The 19,331-nt window shown below is 43.8% G+C and overlaps 1 pseudogene; it reads right to left on the minus strand.

Moving 5' to 3' along the window:
• Positions 1-13,040: 13,040 nt before the first annotated feature.
• Positions 13,041-16,024, minus strand: LOC119357565 (annotated as a pseudogene).
• Between the last annotated feature and the right edge of the window lie 3,307 nt (positions 16,025-19,331).

The following is a 19,331-nucleotide window of genomic DNA, read 5'->3' on the forward strand; positions in this document are numbered from 1 at the left end:
TGTGATGAACTATTACTTATTCATGAGAAGTATATGATAAAAGTTCTATGATAAAAGTCCTATGCTTAATTTTGTTGCTATTATAATAATCAACATGATGCTCTATGTCCGTATTTTGTTTTTATCGACACCTCTCTCTCAAAGCATGTGGACATGTTTTTTGATTTCGGTTTTCGCTTGAGAACAAGTGAGGTCTAAGCTTGGGGGAGTTGATACATCCATTTTGCATCATGTTTTCTTACTATTATTTATAATGTTTTTAACCATAATAATGTTTTTGGAGTAATTCTAATGCCTTTTCTCTCATAATTTGCAAGGAACACACCAAGAGGGAGAATTTCGGCAGCTGGAAATCTGGACCTGGAAAAGCTACATCAGGCCACCTATTCTGCACAACTCCAAATGAGCTGAAACTTTATGGAGATTTTTTATGGATTATTTGAGAAATACTGGAGCCAGTAAACACCAGAGGGGGCCACTAGGTGGGCACAACCCACCTGGGCGCGCCAGGCCCCCCAGGTGCGCCCTGGTGGGTTGTGGCCTCCTCGGCCCACCTCCGGTGCCCATCTCTGGTATATAAGTCATTTTGACCTAGAAAAAATAAGAGGAGGACTTTCAGGATGAAGTGCCGCCTCCTCGAGGCGGAGCTTGGGCAGGAACACTTTTGCCCTCCGGCGGAGCGATTCCGCTGGGGGAACTTCCCTCTCGGAGGGGGAAATCATCGTCATCATCATCACCAACAACTCTCCCATCTTGCGGAGGGCAATCTCCATCAACATCTTCAACAACACCATCTCCTCTCAAACCCTAGTTCATCTCTTGTGTTCAATCTTGTTGCCGAAACTATAGATTGGTACTTGTGGGTGAATAATAGTGTTGATTACATCTTGTAGTTGATTACTATATGGTTTATTTGGTGGAAGATTATATGTTCAGATCCATTATGCTATTTAATACTCCTCTGATCATGAACATGTTTATCATTTGTGAGTAGTTACTTTTGTTCTTGAGGTCACAGGAGAAATCATGTTGCAAGTAATCATGTGAACTTGATATGTGTTCGATACTTTGATAGTATGTATGTTGTTATTCCCTTAGTGGTGTCATGTGAACGTCGACTACATGACACTTAACCATATTTGGGCCTAAGGGAATGCATTTTGGAGTAGCAAATAGGTGGTGGGTTGCGAGAGTGACAGAAGGTTAAACCCCAGTTTATGCGCTATTTCGTAAGGGACCGATTGGATCCAGAAGTTTAATGCTATGGTTAGAATTTGTTCTTAATACTTTTCTCATAGTTGCGGATGCTTGCGGGAGGGTTAATCATAAGTAGGAGGTTTGTTCAAGTAAGAACAACACCTAAGCACCAGTCCACCTACATATCAAATTATCAAAGTAATGAACACAAATCAAGCCAACATGATGAAAGTGACTAGATGAAATTCCCGTGTACCCTCAAAAACGCTTTGCTTATCATAAGAGACCTTTTTGTTCTGTCCTTTGCCTCAAAAGGATTGGGCTACTTTGCTGCACTTTTGTTACTATTATCGTTACTTGCTCGTTACAAATTATCTTACTATCAAACTACTCGCTACTTACAATTTCAGCACTTACAGACAAAACCTTACCGGAAACTACTTGTCATTTCCTTCTGCTCCTCATTGGGTTCGACACTCTTACTTATCAAAAAGAGCTACAATTGATCCCCTATACTTGTGGGTCATCAATTCACACATGCACTAAGTTTCCGGCTAATACAATTCTAGCATGAATAATAAACATTTATCATGATATAAGGAAATATAAATAACAACTTTATTATTACCTCTAGGACATATTTCCTTCAAGGAGACCCTAGATCGACCCAAAAATCTCTCCCGCGTGAAGAGGTTGCCATTGCTCAAGACGTTCCAGAGCACGAGCGCTGCATTCATGCCGGACTAGAGCGAGAGCGACCTCTAATTTGTGTCGACATTGAAACGACACGGCGGTCGAGAGCACCGCTTGCGCCGCATCCAATGTCTGCACCTGTTTAATGTCGTAGAGACATTACTGGTCGGGACATGATGGATATCTACCACTTGAAGCATTTTACCGCCCGTTTGCCTACCGTCATTATATAGGCACACCGGCTGAGAAACCAACTCCGGTGCCCGCATTGACACACGTTGCCGCTTGGCCTGGCCAGCGTCTGCTATTTACACCAGGTCACTCGGCACAAACCACACCACGCCACGTCCGCTTCACATCCTTCTCCATGGACCATGTCTGCCATGACTGTGAGTTCTAGTGCATTGTTGGAGAGCCTCTCAATAGAGCATAAGCATGAGCTGGCCACCCCTTGCGGCCGGCTAGCAGGGTTGTCGTGTGAGGCGAATAGAGGTCGGCCTGTCGGCCTCCTCCTTGGAGGTCTCCGATGATGATCCGAGATGAAGACAACCTCCGACGACAAGTTGACGCCCCTGCCTGCCTTGTTCCATGCCGGCTTAACCATGGAACATGCGCATGCGCACTTCAAGGATGCCATGGTGGAGCAGCAGCCGGCACCACAGTCGATGTCAAGGTTCCGACAAGCGCAGGAGGAAGAGGGTACAACTTCTCCCTCCTCAAGAAGCATCGACTGACGGAAGGCCAAATCTACGAACAACTCGTGAGCGAGGAGGCTGAGGCGGCCAAGGTCGTGGAGAACCCCAACTTCATCACCTAGCAAAGGGTGTTGTACAAGGCCGCGTGCGTTCGCGCTGCCTGCAATGTGGCCCCGACACAGTCGGATGTGGAGGCGGCGCAGGTGATCGCGGACGAGAATGTCAACAACTGCCCACCCTTCCCGCCGCCAATGAAGTTTCAAGGGTGCCGTTTTTACGATGAGGCATGTCCGTCCATGTCCATCATCGATTTCACATGAACCGGTGACGGACAGGCTGTAGACTCCGACGAGGAGCAGTAGGGTGTGGGAGGCGGCGAGGCCTCGAGTCCCATGAGCCGATCCGTGTCCCATGTTCTACTCTTGCTCATCGGCGGCCGCACTTCCACTCCGTGTGGCTCAGCTGGCCGTCGGACATGGACACGGCCGCCCGTCATGGGCACGGAAGGTAAGAATAAGGACTCGCGAGGACGAGCGCCACCTCAGATTTAGACTTAATTTATGTCTGCTCAGTTTTATTTAATGAAAAATATGCCAAAAATGTCTAAAAAAATCGGTTCAATTTAGATGAAAATCGTTTAATTTGCATGTATTTCATCCAGGTTTTTTAAATATGGTTGAATTGTACGCGGGTATGGTTGGACGACTGGCTCCACATCCATGTCAACGGATGAGGATAGATACATATCCATTTCATGGTCAGCCCGGTTGAGATGGCCTAATATGGCATATGGTATGCCATGACCTGTACTGAAGAAACATTTTCTTTTTGAGAATACAAAAAAAACATTCCAAGACACGGCATCGCAACGGTAAGAAATTCCCCTGTCCGCCCCCAATTCGAGACGGAAGCACCGCACTCCGGATCCTTCCATCCATCACCAGCTCCACTTTCCTTTTATTTTCGCCGCCACGCCACGCGCACCTCGGCCAAGCACAAGGCTCCGGTTGCCGCCACCGCCTCTGCCCCGGCTATAAAGGCGCGCCCTTTGGCCGCTCCGCTCCCCTCCTCCTCCTCCACGCCGCGCCTCTCGCCTCCTCGCCGCGCTCTGCCCGGTCCGCGCCCCCTCCTCTTCGTACGGGCGGCGCCTCTCTCCTCTGACCTCCCCGCCGCGCTCCGGCCGCTCCGCTGCTCCTCCACCCTTCGTTCAGGCCGTGCGTATGTCCTCCTCGAGCCGGATTTCATCTTGCTCGTCCTCCCCGGTCGATTTACCCATCTAGAATCGGGTCCGGATTTGTTCTGCTCATCCTCGCCGTCGCCGCTGCCGCCTGATTGATTTTGCTCCATCTCGCCTCGTCCGTTTAGGACCGCGCCCGATTTGATTTTTCTCGTCCTCAGTTCATCGGTTTAGAAACGCTCCCGACTCCCGAGTTGATTTTGCTCGTCCCCGCCGCCGTCGGTTTAGAGTCGCTTCTGCTTTGGTTCTGCTCGTCCTCGCCGTCGTCCGTTTTCGTTTTTGCTCGTCCTCGCTGCTGCCCTGATGAGCCCACGTGTTCTTGGTCCGTCTCGTCGAGGGTCTCCCGTCTGGTTTGCGATTGGGAAATTTCTGCGTGTGCGCTTCTGTTATCTGAGAGACACTCTGGATCTCGCGTTTCGTGTTCGTGTTTGCAGGAACGATCGGGTCTTGGTTTCGAAATTGGGTTCCGGCCCCTACGGAGATGGAGAGACGGAGAGCAGTTGTCAGTTTCTCTTGCTAGTTCAGATCGGTTCCTAGGCTCCTGCGTTGTTCGTCGGTTGTTGTCTGATCTCAAACGGCTAGCTTGTTCGTGTTAGCCTAGATACTCTGGTTCCTATGTCGATTCTGACTGTACCAGCTAGCTTGTTTCACTTTCGTCAGGCTAGATGCAGGGGTGATTTTGTTCTGATGGGTGTTAATTTCTGTTCTTTTCAATTCAATTGGTTGGTTACTTCCTATCATGCTCTGTTTATGTTCCCATATATGCTCATGTGTGTTCAGGGGTGCAAACCATGTAGGCCGTGGGTGCCATTTCGAGCAGGCAGAGTAGAAATTTTTAAAAGAGTGCAAATCATGTGGCTTGCTGATTGACTAATTGAACACCTGCTGTTGCTACTGTTTGACAAGGTTTCCTGCTTTTCTTCCTTGTGTTGCTATTTACATTTTCATATAGGAGTACTAGATGAGGTGCCTTAGACTTTGTTCTAGATTGCATAGCATAACTCTAGAATTTTGTCATTGCACACCTGTCATGGCATATGATTCTCCTATGAGCATAACTCCAGAGTTTATTTATCTGTGAAAGCACGTTTATCACATGTTTTTTATCAATGCTGCTCACTTTTGTCATGTCCCTTTTGCTTGTCCTGTTAAATTCTATGGAGAAAATTTTGTACTCACTGGTTAAAATATCAAGAATGATGACTTCTGTATTTGTCGCTATGTAAGTCATGCACTTCGGAAACCTGGGCGTGATTAGGATTTGGATTGCATATAGACTTTATGCTATGTTTGTAATTTTGTACTCACTGGTTAAAATATCAAGAATGCCGACTTCTGTATTTGTCGCTATGTAAGTCATGCACTTCGGAAACCTGGGCGTGATTAGGATTTGGATTGCATATAGACTTTATGCTATGTTTGTTTATAACCTGGTTGTGACCTAATATAGTGTAAATCAGCTAATTTTTTAATTTAATTCATGTTCAACGCAAGTAGGTTTTGTTCGTAAGTCGTATTTCTTTTGCGTGTGCATGAACATTCACGCTGTCAATTTTTATTATCATAATCATTTACCGTGGTGTTTGACAGTACATTTCTATTGTTCTTTGTTCCCTTTTGAGGTTCACTGACTCAATTATGCATGAGATATGATATCAATTACTGTTGTCCAGTCACTGAAATAATGTTTTTCTTGCTTTGCCTAGACTTTGTGACAAGAATAAGCATGCGTCTCTGTGCCTACAAACTTGCGTGTAGTGATGATGATCTAACTAGCTTCCTGTTTTCAGGAATGAAGATCTGAATTACCCTCACCCCTCTAAAGAAATCAGTTTACTCATTCAGTTTCTGGAACTTCTTTATAGCTTTCTGAGTTTACTTCGGCCTTGCATGTATTAGCTCTGTTTGTACCCTTATCTATGTCTGTTTCTTTGTGTGTTACTTGTGTGCAAGCAATCCATTATGTGTGTCTGACTGTGTGTGTGATGTGCCCCTATCTATGTATGTTTCTTTGTCTGTTTCATGTGTGCAAGTGCTCCATTATCTGTGTGTGACTGTGTTTGACTGCTTGGATGGGGTGATTCTGATTGTGTGTTTCTTGTGTGCAAGCGATCCATTATGTGTGTCTGACTGTGTGTGTGATGTGCCCCTATCTATGTATGTTTCTTTGTCTGTTTCATGTGTGCAAGTGCTCCATTATCTGTGTGTGACTGTGTTTGACTGCTTGGATGGGGTGATTCTGATTGTGTTACTGCTTATATGGTCTGTCCAATTGGTTTCTTATTCATGCTTTGCTTGTGTTCCAATGGCGTCTCCCCATATATGGGGATGTGTTCAGGGATGCAAACCATTTAGGCCATTTCGAGTAGGCAGGGATCCAGAGATGTGCGCTGGTCAGGCTTCTCTCCTGCTGATAGATGATGATAGGCTAAGAAGAAAAGTTTGACTCTTGTAACACTCACTTGCTTGGCTTCCAGTCCTTTGTGTGGCCGATTTGTCATCCAATGCATCTCATGCCTATCTTATATATCTCACTCATCACAGCATCCTTTTCCCTGTTTTTGTTCCTTTTTTTCTTATCATAATAATCATGTATACCGTGGTGTTTGACAATACATTGTTGTGATATTTGTGTTTCATTATGTCTTATGTGGATATCATATTCTTTTTTTGTATTACTGCTGTCCATTCACTGGAATAATGCTTTTCTAAGTATTTCAGGTAGGATATTAGACAAATGTCACATTTGCTCTTCCTTGTGTTGCTAAGGACACTGATGGGTGGGGTTCGCTTACAGCGCAGGTATATTTATGTTTTCTACATTTTGTGATGCTAATGTTTGTAGTCCCAAAACGCTTATTTAGCCATGTTTTCCTTGTTCACTTCACAATATTATGTATTCATGTTGATAGTATGTTGCTCTTTCTAGGACCGATAATTCTGATAGTATGCCAAGGACTGCTCAGGGTTCCTATCGCTTTCTGTTTTACCAACTAAGGTAATCGAATTTTGATCTTCAGCTTGCAGATTTATCACCTTATGGGAGGGAAAGGTTTGCATGTATATGAGCTCTGATTATCTACATATATACTTGAATTGCTTTGGATTTGTTGGACTGCTATTCTACATGATGTTCTCCATGATTCACTTGATCTATTAATTTGAGTATTTTCCTGGTGAGTTCTTTAGGTTCATCTTATGACACGAAATACAATTTTGGTACATGCAGACTCTGAAATTTGGTGACAAAGAAAAGGTACCTCCTAATTTGTTCTCTGGCTCTCTTACACTTGTCTTTGTTTATATAACAGTAGTGGCCTCCTGGCTTGTAGTTCGGTAGTGCAGAGAGAGGTTTGGAATTGAAGAACTAAAATAATGCAGAGTTGAAGGTTTTGAACAGGAAGCTTGAACAAAGAGTTTACTTTTTCTCATGTCTTTGATTAGTTTCTTCCTATCTATGTCTGTTTCTTGTGTGCAAGCACTCCATTGTGTCTGTGTGACTGTGTGTGATTGACTGTTTGTGTGTGTGACTGATTGTGTGTGTTTCTTTGTCTGTTTCTTGTGTGCAAGCACTCCATTGTGTGTGTGTGTTGACAGTGTCTGTGTGTCATTTTATGACTCTGATGTGTATTGATGTGACCCTGTGTGTGTGTGTGTGTTGATTGTGACCGTGTGTTTCTTTGTCTGTTTCTTGTGTGCAAGCGCTCCATTGTGTGTGTGTTGACTGTGTCTATGTGTCATTTTATGACTGTGACTGTGTATTGATGTGACAGTGTGTGTGTGTTGATTGTGACTGTATGTCATTGTGCAAGCGCTCCATAACTACATATTGGCACCTGATAATGCATGGAAATTTCTATAAGGTCATGGGCATGTAATTTTATGACCTACATACCTCTGTAGTTGGTAGTATCATTGCCCTTTGGACACTCTTCAATGCATTGCTGTATATTTTCCTGCCACAAGTATGATGTTTGTGCTCAGAATGATGTATATGTAGAATCCAGGGTGGATGGAGGTTTTCATGATGGCTAATTTGATTTGTTATATGGTTCTGATGGTGTGCTTCTTGTGTTTGAACTGAAGCCGTGGATCACTCATCAACCTGGTTTGTGTTTGTATGGTAACCCCTCTCGAATTTAACTCCCTTCAAGTTTGTACACAATATTTATGCATATCCCACATTTTAGCTAGTTATATAGTAATACCATGCTTCTTTGGACGTTGTTCTATATATGAAAGTGTGGTGAGCTCACATATTGTGTTAGTATCTACCTACGCAGCTGAATTATTTCCGGATAGGACAGAGGTGCAATGTTTACATCCATGGTAGAAGGTTCTTTAACACTGAACTCATCAAATTTCCTTGGGCTCAAGAGGTTTTTCATTGCACTCCTGACTTTGCTCGAGAAAAAAAAGATTTTGCACATTTTATAGTTATATTTATGATATTTTTTCTATAGGAAGATGACAAAATTATTGACCTTGTAAACAAGTATGGACTAGCAAAATGGTCACATTGCAAGGTATTTCTTTTGATTGTTTTATTTTTATATGGTTTGCTGAAATGCATTTTCCCCCTATGTGCAAGCTAAACACACTGGTAACAATTCTCTATTGATGAATTGCAGGTCAGCTACCAGAACTTCCTGCTATTGATCCGAGGATGTTTCTGAACGTGCTCCCGAACATGTTCAATTTATCTGCTCTAGGACAGGTGCTCCTTTTATGATTTAGTGTAGCTAGTACTCAAATCATGGATAGTCCATTCTGTCATCACAACGCGACCAGATTCACTCTGATTTGCAGTTTATTTGGTGATGGCAGAATGAACCCACCTGTGATCTATTATGCCTCTTTATTATTCAATGTTTTGTTATTACTTTCTAATTTTTCTTTCCTTTGCATCGATCTACTTGCTATGCAGCCACTGCCATGGCACAGTAGGTATGCTCAATTTTTTGTTTTGTGCTTGAGATTTTTCTTGTTCTGTGATGCATATGTCTGACTACTCTTTTCTTAGGTTACTCGGCATTCTCGGCGTGTTTACTTTGGTGGACTTCCTCCGATCGCTAATGAACAGGTAATTGCCTTGAGTAACTTGTTATTTCTTGGCGTCTCTTTTTCAATTCGCAGTCTGTGCTAACTATTTTGTTCTTCTTTCTACAGACAGTTGCTCTATTCTTCAATCAAGTTGTGGCTGCTATATGGGGAAACACATTTGGTCTAGGTGCTGCAGTTGTTAATATGAAGCTGATTTTTGAATTCATTCAAAACATCTTAGTTGTTAATATGAAGCTGATTTTTGAATTCATTCAAAACATCTTAGGTGCATCTGAATCCAAACATATGGAATGATGCTTGGACTACTGAGGAGGAACATGCACTGATTAATGCCATCAGGTATATGGGAATAAATAAGCAGAAATGGCAAAAGTTATTCCTGGAAGGTACTGCATGCCAAACAACTTATATTATGGTCTTGCTTGTAGTATTAGCTTTCTGTTTGTGACCCTCTTGTGTGTGACTGACTGTGTGTGACTATGACTGTATGTGTGACTGACTCTGTGTGATTGTTACTATGTGTGTGCGACTGAATCTGTGTGTGACTGACTCCGTGTGTGTGTTTGAATTAATATTGCATTTGCTTGATGGTGTGTGCTGTATGATTTGCTTGATGGTGTGATCTGAATGCTTTGCTTGAATGATTGGTGTTGTTTGTTTTGTTTGTTGTGGTTTAACACTGCCTTTGCCGGTCCCAAGCCCGGATGTGAAAATGTGGAGGGAGCTGCATTGATATAGCATTTGCTTGATTGTGTGTCCTATATGCTTTGCTTGAATGATTGATGTTGTTGTATAATTTGTGTTTTGTATTGTTGTGGTTCAACACTGCTTTTGCCGGTCCCAAGCCCGGATGTGAAAATGTGGAGGGAGCTGGAATTACCTTATTTGTATTGTTTGCATTACCTTCATTGTATTGTTTGCATTACCTTGTTTGTGGTTACTGTCCTGATTGAAATAGTGGATCTTCACATAATGTGATACCATGTGATGAAGCTTTGAAATGCATCCTTCCTTGCTATGAAAAATATAGGCATGCCAGGAACTTCGTGATTCCTTTCTCAAGCTGTACGAGGCTGCTGTTTTTTTTTGCGAATAATATGAGGTTAGTGTTTACTTACGATAATATCAAAGGGAAGCGAATGTTCGATTGTTCTGGGTGGTGTATGGCTTCCCTAGAAAATAAAATGTAGTGCTATCTGTTTGGCCGTATACAAATTTTCCGACCATAGAATTTGTCGCGTCTCCTAAATTAATCCTACTGGTTTTAAATCTTGTCTGTGGATGTTCGTTTTTTCTGCTAATATATATTGTCAAGTAAGAACGTCTCCTCAATTAATCCTACTGGTTTTAAATCTTGTCAGTGTGGATGTTCTTTTTTCTGCTAATATATATTATAAAGTAAAAACGCCAGTTGTTTGTCCCAAGCAACTGGGCACTGCTAGGCAAGTTGAGCAAGTAATGTCCTGAACACTTAGAACCAACGTCAATTCTGTACTGATCTTGTGTGAACGCGCTCTGCGCCCTCGGATGTATCGCACGGATCTTGGTTCGAGGATCGCCATATGAGGCGAAGAAATTATTTGCGCTAACTGTCGGCTGAGCGAACGTTCCCTATACCCCCCTTCCTTGCTCCACTAACGCCAGTCCCCCATCTTTTTCTACCCCATCTCGCACTCCGCCCCGCAAGTGATTCAGTATGATTTTTTTGTCTCCACTGGCGATTCGAGCGTCTTCGACCGCTCGGAGTCAAGTTCTTCATCGGCTCCAGCATTGGGCTAAGGCGTACACTACTCCGCCACCAATGCTTTATTTTCTGTAGGGTTCATTTCGCCATGGGGTTCGATGGATGTTGAGCGGTTGACATGGCGGCAAGGACATTTTTTGTCGACAGCCGAAGGTTTGTCGACACGGCGTCACAATTGCAGCCATCGCGGTGGTGATTTGCGGTGTCAGGGTAGGGTTCCCAAGATGTTGGAGTTGTCGCGACGGGAAGGGCCGTAGTGTGCTTGGGATTAAGTGTGGCGAGCGTCGTAGCCACGATCATAGTAGGCTGCATCGAGCGTCCTGGCCACGACAGCAATAGGGCCATGGGCATTGGCGCGTTTGATTTTTGAGATTTTGTTGGGGTTGTGAGGAGTTTGGTTTTACAATTTTCTTTGTTTCTTAATTCTTTTCCAGGCCGCAGCCCAACCACTTATGTTTCTTTTTTTCCTGCTTCCCTTCCATTCTCATGGGCCTGCAGTCCAACCACCTAGGCGAGAGAGACTGTTTTCCTTCTCTTTCCTCTGCCTTTGTGCGCCCTCACTTACATTGCAGGCGCTATATCTCGCTTATAGTGAGTCTTCCTTCGGTCTCACCTAAAGCACGTCTATAGTTTTGGGCCGGTCCATTCACACTAAAATAAATACACAGAAAAAGGGTCACACATGAATCAATCCCAAGATGTCCTAGTTGTAGCGTTGCACTGCTAGCCAATGGTCACGACCTTCTTTAAAGAAAAAACCGTTGGATTTTCACTGGGTTTTTTTTTCTCACCGTTTTTCTTCGTTTATTTTCTCTATTGTACTGTTTTTTTCTATTTTGTTAGGTTTTCCTTGTTTCTTTTTTCGTTTTTCACTAGCTTCTTTCATCTCTTTATTACATATATACTTGAATTGCTTTGGATTTGTTGGACTGCTATTCTACATGATGTTCTCCTTGATTCACTTGATCTATTAATTTGAGTATTTTCCTGGTGAGTTCTTTAGGTTCATCTTGTGACACGAAATAAATTTTTGGTACATTGCTGGCTCTGAAATTTAGTGATAAAGAAAAGGTACCTCCTAACTTGCTTTTGTTAGGTTTTCCTTGATTTTCTTTTGTTTCATCTCAGGTTCTCATTGTTTTTCTATATACATTTTCAATATATATCTAATAAACTTTATTCTAATATATATGTTTAATATTTTTCAAGTACAAGATTAATATTTATTGAATACATGCTCAACATTTTTTCAAATATACAATTAACAATTTTAAATGCTTGATTAACATTTTATAAATACCTCATAACGTTTTTAATTGGTCAACATTTTTGATGTACACATTTTACACTTTCTTTTTTTCAAATACTTGATTAAATTTTTTGAAATTCAAGTTTGACATTTTTTCAATACATGGTCAAAACTTTAACTACATACATTTAACATTTGCTCAAATGCTTGATTAATATTTTTTTGAATATATGGTCAATATTTTTTCTGTACACATTTAACATTTTTCATATGCTTGATTAACATGGTCAACATTTTTGTATACACATTTAACAATTTCTAAATGCTTGTCTAACATTTTTTAAATATTTTTTTTCAAAAAATTCAAATGCTTGGATTAGCATTTTTTAAATAAATGATCGATTTTTACACATGTTATATTTTTTGTATACATTTTTAGTATAGAAAACTTTTCTCTATGTACATCTAACATTTTTGAAATGAGCTTAGCATTTTTTAAATGTTTTGTTTAAAATATTTTTTAATATATTTATTTAGAATATTCTTACATACATTCTCATTTTTCATTGATTTTATTTTGTTTTATCTCCGGTTCTCATTGTTTTTCTATACACATTTTCGGTATATATATAATAAACTTTATTCTAATATACATGTTTAATATTTTTCAAGTACTCCCTCCGTCTCAAAATTTTTGTCTTAGATTTGTCTAAATACGGATGTATCAAGTCACGTTTTAGTATTAGATACATCCATATCTAGAAGAATTTAAGACAAGAATTTTGGGACGGAGGGAGTACAAGATTAAGATATATTGAATACATGGTCAACATTTTTTTTCAAATAAGTTAACATTTTTTAAATGCTTGATTAACATTTTATAAATACCCCATAACATTTTTGAATAGGTCAACATTTTTTATGTACACATTTTACACTTTCTCTTTTCAAATCCTTGATTAAATTTTTTGAAATACAAGTTTAACATTTTTTCAATACATGGTCAACACTTTAACTACATACATTTAACATTTGTTCCAATGCTTGATTAATATTTTTCGAATATATGGTCAATATTTTTTCTATACACATTTAACATTTTTCATATGCTCGATTAAAATTTTGCAAAGACAAGTTTAAAAGTTTTTTAATACATGTCGTCTACTGCGGGTTGGGTGGCCTGGAGTTGGCGGCGGAGACCCTGGATCCCCACTCGAGGAGCTCCTTGCTGGTGTCGTCCTTGTGCGCCACCACCTCGATGAAGCACATGCAGTCCTTCTTGTCCCCGGTCGCCGTCTCGATGGCCGCCGTCAGCTCCTCCTCGCAGGTCACCTTGGCGGTCCAACGCTTTCCCTCGCCGTTGTGGATGGCATCGACGAGGCCGGTGTAGTTCCAGTTCTTGATGACGTTATGGCCTGTCGTGGATCTCGACCTCGATGGTGTAGCCGCCGTTGTTGATGAGGAAGATGATGCTGTTGTGGCCGCATCGGAGCATGGTGGACACGTCCTGCGTCGTCACCTGGAAGCTGCCATCACCGATGCAGGCGATGACGCGCTTGTGTGGATGAGTACTAACAGTAATGTATATGCATAAGAAAATCAAGACCAGGCGGTTTCAACGTAAAACTATGAATATTTTTAAAATCCATGAAACATTTTTTTCAAATTCATGAATAATAACAATACGTCAATATTTCTAAAGTTCACGTGAATTTTTAAAATCTCTGATTTATTCAGAATTTTTGAACCTTTTTCCAAATTAGTGAGCATTATCTAAAATCCATGGAAAGAATAAAATTCAAAACATTTTTGTAAAATCCATGAATTCTAAATTCGCATTTTTTAATCCGTTGATTTAAAAATCCATGTTAGATAGTGGTATGGGAAGTTTGCATGTATGCAAGCATGCTAGTAATAAAATCAAATGGTACGTTGGACTCTAAATCGAAAAGAAAATGCCTCGCTCAAATCATCAAAATCTAGACCTACTACTAGACCCTTGATCCCCACTCGAGGAGCTCCTTGCTGGTGTCGTCCTTGTGCGCCACCACCTCGATGAAGCAAAAACAGTCCTTCTTGTCCCCGGTTGCCGTCTCGATGGCCGTCGTCAGCTCCTCCTCGCACGTGACCCTATATATCTCCCATTGTCAGTTAACCACTGACATCATGGCTTAGATGCAATAACCCTCCCTTCACCACCGCCTCCGAGCCGTGCATGAGAAAACAAATCATGGGATGAGAGCATCATTGTCGCAGATGGCTTGATTGCCGACCGAACCGGGTAGAAAACGCTAGATGAGCTAGACCAAGAACTCGCCCGAGGGGATTGCTACTGTGTCAACCATGACAAGACGATGCCTTTGGCACTCCAATTTTGTATAATTCATAGTCATGCATTCTGAGAATACTATGAATTAAAGGGGCCCGGTCTTTTTTATTCACACTGTGTATTTGATATTATTTGATTTAGTACAACTGTTTGTCCGGTTTGTCGATTTATTTGATGTGTGGAGGAGTACTAAGAGTAATGTATGTGCATAAGAAAATCAAGACCAGGTGGTTTCTCCATGGTTTGAAATGATTCGATTCCGTTAGCTCTTCTTTCTTGATGTGATTTCCTCACACATGGGCAGAGTAGACGGTGTTGTGAAGCAACCCATTATTTTATTTAAATTATTATTTTATGTGATAGAATAAAAGCCACATATTTCCTCACGCGGGGCGGAATGGATGGCGTGTGTGAAGCCGTTTCTTCACAGTTTGGTATTACTTCTTTCCGATTTCTTCCACCTTCCGCCCACCCTCCCGCCCCTCTCGATTTTGGCCTCCTTGCGCCTAAACACTCACCCGTACGTGAGCCTCCAGTCCTCCTCAACGCCACATGCGTGGGGCCTGTCCTGCCGCATGTTAGAGTTATATTTATGTTGGCCTTTGGCCTTTTGCATTTTAGCCTTCGGCCTCTCTTATGTACTTATATATATGATGGCTTTGGCCTTGGAATAATACTCCCTCCATTCCACAATGTAGTGCTTCCTCTATCCCCGTGCTTCAACTTTGACCGCAAATTTAACTACCAAGACCGATTGCGGCGGGAGCAAAAATTATATCAGTGAATTCGTATTCAAAAGAAGTTTTCAATTTTATATTTTTTTCTCCCGCCGCAGTTGGTCTCGTTGGTTAAATTTATGGTCAAAGTTGGACCTCGGAAAGCGTGGGCGCACTATATTTTGGAATGGAGGGAGTATATACTAAGGCCCTGTTTGGTTCATAAGTCCTAGGACTTTTTTTAGTCCCAACTTATAAGTTTCAAGTCCCTAAAAAGTTCCTACCTGTTTTGTTCCTGGGACTTATAAGTCCCTATAAGACCATATTACAACTATAAGTCCTTATAAGACTCTCCTTGAGAGTTTCATTTCATAACTCCCAAATGCCCACTTTAGGTCCCTATAAGTCCCTCCTATTTGGTTTAGATGAGACTTATAAGGACTTTTTTAAGTCCCTAAACCAATAAGTCTCTGGAAACAAACACCCTCTAAATTGCTTTCATAACATGGTATTAGAGCAGGTTGATCTTCTCCTCGGACGCTGCAACTCGTCCTCCTCTCCCGATAGTTTTTTTCTTCCCAATCTTAGATCGATCTGTGCAACTCCTGCACTGATTCCTCCTCCCACTGTCGTCGTGTTCTTCTTCCGGCTACACTCTGCTTCCCACATCGTCGTTGCCCCTGTTGACGGCCGCCCCGTCCGGCTCACCTTCACTGTCGTCCAGCACTCCAGCTTGATCCCTCCACCCGCAAGTGCAGCCGTGCTCCACTTCCGCTGCTTCCACCTGCAAGCGTATGTGACGGCAGAGGACAGCCGCCACCCGTGAATTTCAGGCCGCCGCCCGGCGCTCACCCGACCGCCGCCCGACGCCCATTCGACGCTCCTCCTTCGGCTGGCGCGCGCAGCCCATCCGGGTCTGCATCTCTGGTCGCCGCCCGGCGCCATCCGTCGTTGCTCCTCCGGCCGCCGCTCGTAGCCCATCCGGCGCTGCTCCTCTGGCCGCCGCCCAGCGCCCATCCGGCATTGCATCTCCGCTCGCTGCCCGGCGCCATCCGGCGCTGCTCCTCTGGCCGCCGCCGGCTCAGCTTCATCTCACTCATCGGTGCTTCTTCAGTACCAGCGAGAAACTTGATCTGGATCTTGATCGGTGCCTGGGTTGTTTTTCTCCTCGGCTTCTGCTTGATTCGTGAAAAAAATGTCGTTGTCATCCGGTGTTCCCTATGTCGATCCTGTCTCGCACACACGTGGTCTCTCGGTGCTTGGTGCTCGTCCACATGTGACGTTGTCCCCTCCAGCCTTTCCAGCTGGGTGTGGTGGGCGCTCTACGTCAAGTCCTCCCGCGGCTTCCGGGCGTGGCAGTGACCGCTCTACGCCGACACCTCCCGCGGTTTTCGTGTGCTGCGGTGACCGCTCTACGTCGACTTCTTCCGTGACTTCCATGCGCGGCGGTGACCGCTCTACGCCGACTCCTCCTGCGGCTTCCGCGCGCGACGGTGACCGCTCTACGTCAACTTCCCCCGCGGTGTCCACATGTGGCGGTGATCGCTCTACGTCGACTCCACTAGTGGCTTTCACATGTGGCTCTATGTCAACTTGCTACTCTCGGTCGACTCTACACGCCGCTTCCACGGGTGGTGGCGACTACTCACCATCAGCACATATTTCTATCTCGACCTACTCTGTCGTGTCCCTATCTGCACGTGAGATTGTGCAACTGCGATGCCTGATTGCTACTTGGGATTCTTCACCGACATGTTCTGCGGTTTCTGTGACTGACTCTTCTGACACTGAGAAACCACCTTCTAGTCATTCAGGTACACCCCCGTGGATTCTTGACACCGGAGCATCTTTTCATATGACTTATGATTCTTCCACTTTAACCTACGTTTGACCCGTCGATTCTCTTATTCGTGTTCTTACGACTGATGGCACTCCCCTCGCTGTAGCTAGTCGAGGCACTCTTAACACTTCTTCATTTCATGTTCCCTCTGTTGCTCATGTTCCTCGACTTACCATGCAACTCATATTTGGAGGTCAGATTGTTGACTCTAGTTGCAGGGTAATTCTCGACTTTGATTCGAGTTCTGTTCAGGATTGTCGCACAGGCGCTCTACTTGGTGCGGGCTCTCGACGCCCTGATGGTCTCTGGGAGCTTGATTGGCTCCGTCTTCCCTCCGCTGCCACCGGCGCCAGTCTCGCAACCCCTGTTGCTGCATCTACCATCTCTTTTCAACAGTGGCATCATCGTCTTGGCCATTTATGTGGTTCTCGTCTCTCGTCTTTGGTTCATCGCGATGTTCTGGGGTCTGTCTCTGGTAACGCTTCGTTGGATTGTCTGGGTTGTAGGCTTGGAAAGCAAATTCAGCTACCCTATCCTCACAGTGAGTCGGTGTCCGAGCGCCCTTTTGATCTCATTCACTATGATGTTTGGGGTCCGGCTCCTTTCGCTTCGAAAGGGGGTCATCGCTACTATATTATCTTTATAGACGTTTTTTCTCGGTACACTTGGATCTATTTCATGTCGTCTCGTAGTGAGGTCTTATCTATATACAAAAAATTTGCTGACAGTTTTCCACTCCTATTCATGTTTTTCGCGCAGATTCAGCTGGTGAGTATATCTCCCATGCGCTGCGAGGTTTCCTTGCTGAGCAGGGTACTCTTAGTCAGTTCTCTTGCCCTGTTGCTCATGCTCAGAATGGTGTGGCTGAGCGTAAGCATCATCACCTTCTTGAGACGACGCGTGCAATGATAATCGGCGCCTCTCTTCCGCCTCACTTCTGGGTTGAGGCTATTACCACTTCCACCTATCTCATAAATATTCAGCCATCTGCTGCTCTACAGGGTGGTATTCCTCTCGAGCGTCTTTCTGGTCGTTCTCCTGATTATTCGGCGCTTCGTTTGTTTGATTGCGTTTGCTATGTTTTGCTTGCCCCTCGTGAAGGCACTAAACTGACTGCTCAGTCTGTTGAGTGTGTCTTTCTCGGATATAGTGATGAGCATAAGGGCTATTGGTGTTGGGATCCTATCGGTCGTCGGATGCGTATTTCTCGGGATGTGACCTTTGATGAGTCTCGTCCCTTCTACACGCGTCCATCCTCTCCAGCCTTTTCCATGGAGGACATCTCTTTTCTTACGTTCTCGGATACACTGTAATGCCCAAGATGCGGCTATATCTCCCACGTGTCGAAGCACGACTTAGAGGCATAACCGCATTGAAAGCAATGTCGCAAGTGAGGTAATCTTCGCAAACAACCCATGTAACACATAAGGGAAAAGATACATAGTTGGCTTACAATCGCCACTTCACACAATTACATGAATAAAGCATTACATCAACCAGATACAATCAAGGTCCGACTATGGAACCAAAATAAAAGAAGAACCCCAAATGCGACAAGGTCCCCGATCGACCCCAACTGGGCTCCACTACTGATCAACTAGAACGAAACAACACAAAGGACAAGATCTTCATCGAGCTCCTCCTGAGCTTGGTTGCATCAACTGCACGGTCTCATCGGCACCTGCAAGCTAGTTTTGGAAGTATCTGTTAGTCACGGGGACTCAGCAATCTCGCACCCTCGCGATCAAGACTATTTAAGCTTATGGGTAAGGTATAGGTATGAGGTGGAGCTGCAGCAAGCGAGTAGCATATATGGTGGCTAACATATTCGCAAAAGAGAGCGAGAAGAGAAGGCAAAGCACGAACGAAGAACTATGATCAAGAAGTGATCCTAGAACAACCTACGTCGAACATAACTCCAACACCGTGTTCACTTCCCAGACACCACCGGAAAGAGACCATCATGGTTACACACGCAGTTGACCCATTTTAATTAAGTTAAGGTTCAAGTTATCTACAACCGGACATTAACAAATTTCCATCTGCCCATAATCGCGGGCATGGCTTTCGAAAGTTCAAATCCCTGCAGGGGTGTCCCAACTTAGCCCATGACAAGCTCTCATGGTCAAGGAAGGAATAGACCTTCTAGCGGGAAGACCCGATCAGACTCGGAATCCCGGTTATAAGACATTTCGACAATGGTAAAACAAGTCCAGCAAGACCGCCCGATGCGCCGACATCCTGATAGGAGCTGCACATATCTCGTTCTCAGGGCAACACCGGATGAGCGCTCCGTACAACTAAAACCAGCCCTCAAGTTTCCCCGAGGTGGCGCTGCAAAGGACTCTAGTTCGGACCAACACTTAGACAAGCACCGGCCCCGGGGGGGTTAAAATAAAGATGACCCTCGGGATGCGCGACTCCCAAGGGAAAAAGGTTAGGTGGCGAATGGTAAAACCAAGGTTGGGCCTTGCTGGAGGAGTTTTATTCAAGGCGAACTGTCAAGGGGTTCCCATTATTACCCAACCGCGTAAGGAACGCAAAATCCGGAAATATAACACCGATAT

The sequence above is a fragment of the Triticum dicoccoides genome, chromosome 2A, assembly GCF_002162155.2.
Source record: "Triticum dicoccoides isolate Atlit2015 ecotype Zavitan chromosome 2A, WEW_v2.0, whole genome shotgun sequence".
In the NCBI taxonomy this organism is placed as follows: Eukaryota; Viridiplantae; Streptophyta; class Magnoliopsida; order Poales; family Poaceae; genus Triticum; species Triticum dicoccoides.